Raw genomic sequence first — 11631 nt, forward strand, 5'->3', positions numbered from 1 at the left:
AAGCCGTAACGTCCCTGCACACTACCTACTCCCACCAAATCAGCTTCTCATTGCATAAATCAAAAACCATTCTCTTTTCTTCCAGCCGTGACACCACTTCTTCCACCTAATCTTCCTCTCAAATAAATAAAAGACTTGCATTTATACTGCTGCCAAACGTCCCATCATCTAGACTTTATTCTCCAAGCCTTAGGTGTGCTTCCAAAGAAAGGAAATGAAATGGCTTCTCTCCCGTGCTTTCTCTAATTGAATTAATATGCGTTTCTTGTTTCTAGAAACCAAAATGAAAAATGTGCTTCCTTTATTCAATTCAGCCAGCCGTGACAAGGGGAATAAATTCCCATGATGTGACCGTGTGCTCTCTGCTGCCAGCATTTTCTTCGCCCTAGTAAAGAAAGGAAGAAAATGAATCACGTGTTGCACCACTTCTTCACCGTGCAGAGTGTGCTTTAAGCCAAATAAAATGCTTCAATAAATTCACCATCCAAGCTGGACCATCATTCTCTAATCACCGAGTGCACATCCAAGTTGGACGCGTTGGGAAGGGCCGAACGGGCTCTCTCGTCTTCAAGTCCTGGTTGTAGTATTCGTTCTCTCTCCTCGCTCTCCAAGCCGGGCGGTCGGGTACCTATCAAAGGCACTCCGACGCTTAAGTCAGTAACATGACCGAGTGGTCTGTAATGCATGTATATATTGCATCGTAAGCAATCCATTCAGAAATTATACCTGGAACCTTTATTTATACTGATTGTAATGGGCTTTTACCTTTGGTAGGCCTGATAATGGCCCAATCATACCTTAATCTTCATTAAGGGCTTTAATGAGTCATTAGCGTTTAACCGTGTAGTCGACCGAGTGCCGGTTAGAAGGGTGGTCGGCCAGGAATGTCAACTTGGGTGGGCGGCCACTCGGTTCTGCTGATCGGTCACACTGGACGCTCGGTCTTGATGGCCGACCTGGGTGGACGTTCGATTTATGAATGGTCGACCTTGGAGGATCGCTTGGTCCATGCGTGGTCGGACAGCGTTAGCTTGGACGCTCGGTCTTGATGGTCGACCTGGATGGACGTTCGGTTTATGAATCGGGAGGACCGGACGGTACATAAGCCCCCTAAGCCCGAGCACAATTTTATTATGCGAAGGGGTTTTATCCATGGCCTACCTGGAAAGACGGGTTCTCTGGTTGGACACTGCTTCTAAGTCGCCTCTGTTAGGAGCCTCTGTAAGTTTGGAATGGCTGACCATTCGAGGCTGGGCGACCGGATTAGTGATGCCAAATTTCGCTAAGTTTCAATGAGGCCAAGGACTACCTGAAGACGAGGCTCATGGTAAGGTCGGACGAGTGAGGTCATGGACGACCTTGAAGCCGAGGCCTAACGTAAGGCCGAAAGCCCGAAAATTTGGAGGACATGCTGAGACCGAACGGTTAAGGCCATTGGAGTCCAGGTTGAGCCCGCACGGTTGAGGCCTCTGAAGGCCGAACGATTCGATGCCTTGGAGTCCATGCTGAGGCCGCGGAGGCTGAGCGGTTTGAGACCCCGAGAGGCCGAGAGGTTTAGGCCTTCGAAGGCCACGGTGAGGCTGTTTGGCGTCGGGCAGCCATGGTTTAGTAAAGAACTTGTCGTTCACTGCCCGGCCAAGCTGACAGGAGTGAAACTCCGTTCATCCACTTGGGCTTTGTCTAGAGTCGGGCAATAATGGTTCAGTAAAGAACTCGTTGTTCACTGCCCGGCCAAGCTGACAGGAGTGAAACTCCATTCATCAACTTGGGCTTGTAGTCACGCCGAACGACATTGGTTCTTCGGAAAGAACTCCCCGTTCACCGCCCGGGCCAAGCTGACAGTGGTTCTTCGAAAAGAACTCACCGTTCATCAGCTTGGGCTTTGTTTGGAGTCGGGCAACACTAGTTTAGTAAAGAACTCGCCTTTCACTGCCCGACCAAGCTGACAGGAGTGAAACTCCGTTCATCAACTTGGGCTTGTGGTCACGCCGGACGGTAGCGGTTCTTCGAAAAGAACTCGTCGTTCACCACCCGATGATAACAGTTGAAAAACTGTTATTTTCATGCTTAAAATTGATACTAAAAGCAACCTTTAACACTCAGAAACTAGCTTGAACTCATATTTTTTCTTTAGTTTTGTGAATAAGAGAGTTGAAAGTGAATTTAATGGTTTTGTGCAAGATTCCCTTGATTTTGTAGGCTAATTGAATGATTTGAAAGAAGAATTGAAGTATCGAATGATTGGAGTGCTGAAAAGTCAACCAGAAACCAGAAAAGTCAACCACTCAACCAGAATACACAAAAAGTCAACCAGACGAGTTTTGGGCCAGTTTTCTGCGATTTTATGATCTGTTTGGGCCTGGACCCGTTTTCTATTATTTTAATGTCCTATTTAAAGACCTAGATGTCTTAGGGTTTGTATCTTTGGCTGGGAGGAAGCAGAAACACACTTTTCACCCCTTGGGGGTAGATTGGGAGATGGTGACGACTCTCCTCTTCTCTTTCTAGGGTTTTTCTATCTCTTTCATTCTTTCATTATTGTTCATCTAGTTTCACCATGAATATGGTGAACTAAACCTTGTATTGCGGTTGGGGAATCAATGTAGTCTTGTGAAACTCTCATATATGGAATTTGTTTTAACATCTTATTTTAAGATACATGCTTTCTTTCATCATTAGTTACGGTTTTTCCTCTTTGCTTAAAGCTTGCTTTGTTTAACTCATTCATTGCCATGATTATTGATTTTGTCGATATGGGAACGTACGGGGAAATCTAGATCCGGGGAATTTCTCCCAATTGCATATTGGTTGCCTTTAAGCTCCTGCACTTTAGAACTAATTACTAGGAATGCTAGGAATTGTATGAACTCGTAATTAAGGATAGGCCTTCTTGCAAGGTGATTTAGAGAGTGGCATTAGCAATTGATGAAAAGAATGATGAATTCCTAAAGTATATGAGAGTGAACAAGATGAAATTGATACCCCCAACAACATACTCATCCATTCAATTCATTAAAGTGTTTGTTTTCCTCTTTTCCATTGATCAAATTCATGCATACATGTTTAATTACTGTCTTTTGCATTTAAACCTACAATCAATTGTTTACAAGTCTCAAATAATCAACAAATCATATAACTAACTAGGCCGTGAGTCCTTTGGAAGAACGATACTTGGTCTTACCTAGTTTTATTACTTGATACGATTCGGTCACACTTGCCGATTGTTAAACAAGTTTGTGGCGCCGTTTTTCGGTGTTCATAAATTTGTCATCACCCGGGCCAAGATTATAGTGGTTCTTCGGAAAGAACTCTCCGTTCATCAGCTTGGACTATGGTACATCCCGGTGGAGACTCCTCTTAGTATGGTTGAGGCTAACTGGTAGGCCAACTACCCGGGTCCATTGTACGGCCGAACGGAGGAAGCGATAGGTAGCCGAGAATTGGAAACCTGTGAAGTCCGAACAGTGGAGGCCGAGATGGCCTAGAAGCCAAGGCCGACTGGCCAAGAACTTGATGCCTAAGGGCTAAATGCTGGGTGCCGAGACGATCGGGGGCCAAACGGTAGATCTCGTTAGGCCGAGAAGCTGAGGGCGAGTCGAGGCCGAACGTTTGAGACCTTCGGAGGCCGAGAAGACCGAACGGGTGAGGCCCTTGGAGGTCAAATGCATTAGACCTGCGGAGGCCGAAGGATGGATGCCAAACTTGGCTAATGGCCAAGTGGTTGAGGTAGAAAACTTACCTTGAAGGCCGAACGGCTAGATAGTAAATCCAAATTTTGGCTAAGAGCTCGAGGCCGACTTGTGGACGACCGAGCGGAGGATGCCACGGGTGGTAGAGAAGTGCGGGCCTTTGGAGGCGGAACGGGTGAGGCTTTTTCCCTGTCCATCTATTTATAAGCGTCTCATAAATAAATAAAAACAATCTTACTTGAAAATCTGGTTGGTTATGACTTTATCTTCAACCAAATATAAGGAATTTGGTTTATCAAATATCTTTGACCAAATATCTGCAAATATTTGATGATCAAATATCTTCAAATATCATATTGACCGATCGGTCAATATTTTATACGATACATCATGCTCCCGAGTCCGAGCGTAGTCATTCGGCTTTAGCGTTGATTAACTATAGGACTTATAAGTTTGAGGGAGGTTGTGTTTGCTGTAGGATGATTGAGGAGAACTCGTTTTTGCTTTATGCAGTCGTGCAATCAATGCAGGTTACGTGTATTAGGGAGGAAATATAATCGAATTTCAAGTTTAAAGAAAGTAGATGGTTATACCATGTAAGGTAGACCGGTCTGTTGAAGATGCTCGGATGAGAATGACTGTTCCTAGAGAGCACTTCTGAGAATAACCGTCCGTGGCCCAGGAGAACTTCCCAGTAGACGTTAATGACCGTCTGATGAGTGCATATTTATGCCCACATTTATGCTTTAAAATTCAAATTTTTGATAGGATAATTGTGCTTAAATGATTTATTTTAAGTGAATTTGTGATGATTGGAATTGTTGGGTTTGGGAATTAAAGAGACGAAAAAAGTGAGTTTTAGCGCATAAAATATTCTTGGATGTTCTTACCTTTATTTGTACAGCTGAAATTATAAGTTATATTGGTCCAAATGGCAGATAGAGACCATTTCAGGGTATTTGTGCAATTTTGGAAAGTCAGAAAAAAACTAAAAGATAAAATTCAGTTGTTGAATTAATTTAATTTGGGAATATCAACAAAAATATCTTCCAAATAATGTTATAATTATCTAAATCTTTTACTTATTTGGAAGATATAAGATAAGATTTTGTCAACTGAATACTCAGAGTTCAAGCCCAATCAAGCCCTATATAAAGAGATCCAGGGGACTTCACTTAATTCATTCTCTCATACTCCTTTCACTTTTCTTTCATCTTGTATTCAACTCCATTCATGGAGAGCTAAGCATCTAGGACTATTCTGCTGTAATTCCATGACGGATTCTGAGGTTACGTTCAATTAATGCAATTGTTTACTTTGGTTATTGATTTAAGTTGTTCTCTTTATGTCTTTCATCTCTCTATCTTGTTAAAAGCAAAGATTTTTGCATCATAATTTGTTTGAATCTACATGCATATTGATTATATGAGTTCTAGGGTTTCTAGGTTTAATTGAGAATTTACTTTGATTTAATTTAGGAACTTTCATATGATTAAATGGTTTTTACTATCAATTGAGAATGTACTTTGGTTGATTAGTAATAATTTCAACTATAATCAATTGAGAATTTACTTTGATTGATTAGCTTTTAATTTGGTTAGGAGATTTAAGAATAGACATGATTAAACACAATAAAATTTGATTGAGAATGTACTTTGGTTGAATTTATTGTGAATAATCTAGAAAGGTTTTGCATTTGATTGAGAATTTACTTTGGTTAAATGCATGATCGCCCTCAAATTAATTAAGAATGTACTTTAATTAATTTGAAACTTAAATAATAATCAATTGAACAATTATCCGTAAATAACCGATGATGAATCTATCTTGGGAAAGCAGTGGAATTAGCCTATTTCATCGTAACTGTTTTTAAGTTTCTTATTTGTTCTTTAAACATTCTTAAACCATTACTTTTATTCATAAGCATTGCATTCATAAGAATCAGATATTCGAAAGCAATTCTGTGTTCGTTGGGAGACGACTCAGGGTTACTTTAACCCTATCTACTTTATTGAATACTACTTGGCAATACTGAAGTTGCCTTGAAAAGTAGTATTAATTTGATAGTTTCAGCGATAGCCTATCAAATTTGGCGCCGTTGCCGGGGAATACGGTTAGTATTTTAAATATTTTGATTCTTATTTTGATTTTTCTTTTATTTTTTATTTTTTATTTTTTTTATCTTTACTTTTTTATTTAACGCACATACATTTAATTTAATTTGAGTTATTTTGTAGTCGTTAGTCATTCTTGTTTTAGGAAAAATCTCTGTTCTTGTTTTTTATTAAGAATTTCTTTTGAGAAATACTTGAGGCTAATTTGAATACACTCTGGCTAGGAAAGACTTGGTACTTAAGTTGTCCATTGTGACGCACCTCTCTTTCCTGGGAGTGGATCCAACAAGTCTCTCTTATCTCTTATTTGAAATCTTTCTCTAAAGCAAGAACAAAAGAAAAAGAGAAGTAAGAGAAACAACTTCAAGCAGATTACGTAGTGCATGACCAGAGCTAACCCGGGAGAATTTTATCAAATTAACCCGGAAGTCGAAAGGAATTTGCGTAAGCTGCGGAGAAGATTGAAATTTGGGTGTTCTACTGAGGGAACACTTCCTACATCTGAAGTCATACCACCTTCATTATCTCCAGTCACAAACATATCATCCAATCCTTCACCTGATCCTAACCCAAACAATATGGCACAAAGAACCATCAGACAGTTAGCCACCTCCCACAATACAACTATCCGAAGTAACATTGAATATCCTAATGAGGAGTGGGAGCTGAGACCTGACCTGTTAAATGCCTTACCAAAGTTCAATGGGTTATCAAGGGAGAATCCACACAAGCACTTGAGACAATTTCACATGTTGTGTGAAAACTTTAGATCTCCCAGGATCACAATAGAGAGCCTTAAAATGAGAGCTTTTCCTTTTACTCTTCAAGGCCCAGCTCAAGATTGGTGGTATTATCTCTCTGCACGGATTACAAATTGGGAAACTATTGAAAGACTCTTTCTTGAGAAGTATTTTCCTGCATCCAGATTATCAGCTATCTGCAGAGAAATTCAAGATATAAGATAGAGAGATAGAGAGAATCTTAGTGAATATTGGGAAAGATTCAAGAAACTATGTTCTTCATGCCCTCAACTCCAAATGGAAGATTTTATTCTAAGCTTTTATGAAGGCTTAAGTCCTACTGATATGTCATGGGCAGATGCTGCAAGCGGAGGATCTTTCTTAGACAGGTCACCAGAAGATGGTATATATCTAATAGAACGGAAGACAGTAGACAATCAACAATATGGCACAAGAGAAAATTCAGTTACTTTGTTGAAGGGAGTGCATGAAATTGATGATGGTGCAGTTGATGGAAAGAGGATAGATGAAAGATTGAATAAGCTAGAAAGCAAACTTGACGAGATTGCAAGTTTGTTTAAAACCTCAACTCCACAAATTGCTAAGAAGTGTGGAATTTGCATTTCAACTAACTATTATACTGATGAATGTCCTAGCTTGGTGGAAACCACTGTGGAAAACCCATCTCAAGCTTTTGCTGCAAACATGATTGAAGGAAATAGACCATACTAGAATTATCATGATTCGTCCTCCAATAGATATCAGCAAAACAGGCAACCTTATGTTCCACCTCAACGAAGGCAGCAATCTGAGCCTGAAATGTCAATGCAAGATTTCATGAAGACAATACTTGAGCAAAATTCAGAAATCAAGAAATCAATTGTAGAGTTGACTCAGAGGGTGGAAAAATTAGAGGCTAAGGAGTCAAATAAATTACCTGCACAAATAGTGATCAACCCGCAAAATGTAAGTGCTATTATTTTGAGAACGGGTAAGCAAGTAGAAGACCCTGAAGGAGCCCAAGAGGATGAAGATAAGGAGAAAGAAGGAGCTCAAATTGATGACAATAGAGGATCAAGTGAACCATCACCTGAGACTACCACTGATAAATCCAGGTTAGTATCCTCTAACTCTTCTTCTAAAACTTCTTCTTCTTATTCTCCACCTCCTCCATATCCAAATCGGTTGAAGCCGAGAAACAAAAAAATGGAGGAATTAGACCAAGAGATTTTAAATATTTTCAAAAAGGTGGAGATCAATATTCCTTTGTTAGATGATGTTAAGCAAATTCCTAAATATGCCAAGTTTTTGAAAGAAATTTGCACAAATAGAAGGTGTTTTAGGGATAATGAGGTTGTGAATTTGGGAAGAAATGTGTCAAGTTTGATTAAGAAGCGTATTGAAATACCGCGAAAATGCAAGGATCTAGGTATGTTTTTTGTTCCATGTGTTATTGGAAATTCAAAGTTTGACAATGCCATGCTAGATTTAGGGGCTTCCATAAATGTAATGCCTTTATCAGTGTTTACTTCTCTATCTTTGGGACCTCTTAAGACTACTGGTGTGGTCATTCAACTGGCCAACCGTAGCACAGTTAACCCTGCAGGTGTGCTTGAGGACGTCCTTGTCCGAGTAGACAAGTTAATTTTTCCTACAGATTTCTATATCTTGGACATGAAGGATGATGAAGGAATCAGTCCAACAACTATTATCTTGGGAAGACCTTTCATGTTGACAGCACAAACCAAGATAGATGTGCATGCAGGATCATTGACAATGGAGATAGGAGACGAGAAGGTGCGCTTCAACGTGTTGGAAGCTGGGAAGCACCATATTAAAGATCATTCTTTGTTTTGTATTGATTTATCAAGTGATGTTGTAAACAATTTTTCTTTTTCAAATATGTCTTGCCTAATTTTGGACGAAAAAGGAAACTGTAAAGGAGGTAATATTGAGGACGCGGTATTAATAGATGATACCTCTGTGGCGTCTGAGTGTGATGTTGAGGTGGCTGAGATTACCTTAGGCAGTAAAAGTTTGTCATCTGTGGTGCAGCCACCCATTTTGGAGTTGAAACCTTTACCGTCCCATTTGAAATATGCTTATCTTGAGAGGGATGGGAAACTCCCTGTTATTATATCTAAATTGCTTACTGATGAGAAGGAAAAACAGCTATTACAGGTTATCAGAGACCACAAGAGAGCAATAGGTTGGACTTTAGCAGATATTCCTGGTATTAGCCCTTCTTTTTGCATGCATAGAATACTTTTGGAGGAGGATGCTAAACCAGTGAGACAACCTCAAGGAAGACTGAATCCTCAACTGATGGGGGTTGTAAAGAAAAAGAACACCAAGTTGCTACATACAGGTCTTATATATTCAAATTCTGACAGCACTTGGGTTAGCCCTATACATGTGGTTCCCGAGAAATATAGAATCACAATGGTCAAGAACGAGAAGGACAAGTTGACTCCTATTCAAGACAGAAGTGGGTCACATAATGTAGTAGTTGACCATCTTAGTAGGATTGAAAAGCGAAAAGATAACATTCCTATCCAGGATGACTTTTCCAATGAAGTCCTACTAGCATTCCTTCCACTGTGAAGGAGGTAAGTTCCCTCATACTTTTCTTTGCATTTTATATATAAGGCATACATTGAGGACAATGCATAGTTTAAGTGTGGGGATGTGGGGAAACAATTAATTTTGTTCCCTATTTTGTTTGTCTATTTTGTTTGTTTTTAATAAATATTTGCATTGGATTTGAGAGTTTGAATCAGTAACTGGAATGATCATGAATTCAAAAAAAAAATGCGTCATGTTGATATGAGTGGATTGCTTTTATGATTTGCTGATTGAGTTGACTTGAGAATTTCCTGATTAAATCTTTTCTGAAAGAAATTTGAACCATGTGAGTTTTGAACTTAATGTTAAGGATGGACCACCATGTGCCATACCTATTTTTTTTTTTGTGTGATTTGCCCATGTTTTGTTGATACTCTAATAGTTAGCTTGATTCTGTGTTGTGCAACTGAGGTGAATATGCATGATTTGATATGATTGAGGCATTGCTTGTTTTAGCTACTTGGCCAAATTAACTTGTCCTAACATTAATCCATTGGAACCCCTTTTGAGCCTTAAGCCTAATTTTCTTGTTTCCAGTCATTGCCAAATGAGAAAAGGAGAAAAACCATATGTTCCTTACCTTAGGGGAAAAAAAAGGAGTAATGGATTCTGTTAGAAGTAAAGTGATGAATAAGTGTGTGGGTGAGTACCTCACCCACAAAATAATAAAAAGGGCAAAAAGGAAGATAAAAAGTTGGAGTTTTAAAGAAAAAAAACTTCCTTAAAAGAGCAAGAAATAGAGTTGTTTTTGAAATCAAATGTCATTACTCTTTCTATATCAATTTCAAAAACTCAGAAATTCCAGAAAAATTCCCTACCTTTGCCTTGGCCTCAATAAAACCTTAAAAAGCCCTTATGATCAATAATTGCATGTTTACTGAAGTGTGTGAATGTTAGAGTCTTGCTAAATATCAAGGGTGTCTACTTACATGGGTATTTTGAGTGTAAACACAAGCCAAAAATACTTGAGAGAGTTGAGGAGAAATAGGTACATGTTGACTTGAGTGTTGTCTTTCATATTTGATTTTCTTGGGAATTCAAAAAGGTTAACTCATGTGTGAAGAATAAAGTGATTCCATTTGAATGTCCATGACAAAGTAATGCCTAAATGATTGATCTATGTCTAGTGATGCTCATTCTTTTAATCCAAATGCAAATATGAAATAAAATGATTCAGAACAAAGTCTTGGAATTAATCAATTTTGCCCAGGAGTGCAAAAGGATAAGTGTGGGGGTGTGATGAGTGCATATTTATGCCCACATTTATGCTTTAAAATTCAAATTTTTGATAGGATAATTGTGCTTAAATGATTGATTTTAAGTGAATTTGTGATGATTGGAATTGTTGGGTTTGGGAATTAAAGAGACGTAAAAAGTGAGTTTTAACGCATAAAATATTCTTGGATGTTCTTACGTTTATTTGTACAGCTGAAATTATAAGTTCTATTGGTCCAAATGGCAATTCAAGGCCCAAAATCAGATTTTATTTGGAAAATAATGTACAGATGGGCCAAACAAGCAACTTTTACCCTTGCACCTCCCAATTTCCCTACATACACCCCTCTTCTCTTAAACAGGCCCAATACTAAGCCAACCACATGCCGCCACATCACCTCCCTTGCCACATCATCATCTTCTCTAACAGAGAAACCCTAATTCCCAACCCTAGCTGTCAAATGCCGCCGCGCCGCTCCGCCGCCAACCTCAGCGCCATCGCTCCGTCACCGGACAACCCAAAGCCGCCATAACTTCGCGATCCTCGCCGCTACCATGATCGCAACCAGTCTCGCCGCCGCGCATTCCTCCTCCGAAATCATCTACGCTTCTCGCGCACCATTGACGCAACCATCAACAGCTGTCGTCACTGCCGTGCCACCACCACACCGTGAACCTTCCTTCTCCTTCGCGCAAGGGTTCGAAGCCACCACGACCACCATCGCCGGTGTCCCGATTCGTCTCCTTCGAAATCGTCACGCACAGCAACCGCACCGCCACCAAACCCAGGCCGCTGTCAACCTTCAACGCACTCCACTCCAGCCGCCGCGACACCACTCTTCTCACGCACCAAACCCTCGCGCCACCATCAAATGCGATTCCCAGATCGCGTAATCCATCGAGCCCAGTTTCCACCATCAGAATTGTGGCACACCTCCAACATCTTAGTGCCAAATCTCTTCGACCACCATCCTTCATTCGCGTCTCCACCTGAAAATCAAAGGAAGCCAAATGCACACAGCAAAACCCAATCTCTCCCCACCATCGCGAGACCTAGCCGCTGCTATCTCCTCCAAGCCAGCCTCCAAAACGGCCACCACGAGCTTCTTCTCCACAGCGGCGGAAGCGGAAACGTAGGGGGAAGCCCTTTCCCCAATTCTGAACCCTAATTTTGGGTAGGGAGGAGCCTGACACGTGTCGAGCTCCCATTGGGCGCGTCCTTCTCTGGTCAAAGTCTGGTCAAAGTCT

The sequence above is a fragment of the Vigna umbellata genome, chromosome 1 (assembly GCF_029865625.1).
Source record: "Vigna umbellata cultivar VRB3 chromosome 1, Vumbellata_1.0, whole genome shotgun sequence".
NCBI classification, from domain to species: Eukaryota; Viridiplantae; Streptophyta; class Magnoliopsida; order Fabales; family Fabaceae; genus Vigna; species Vigna umbellata.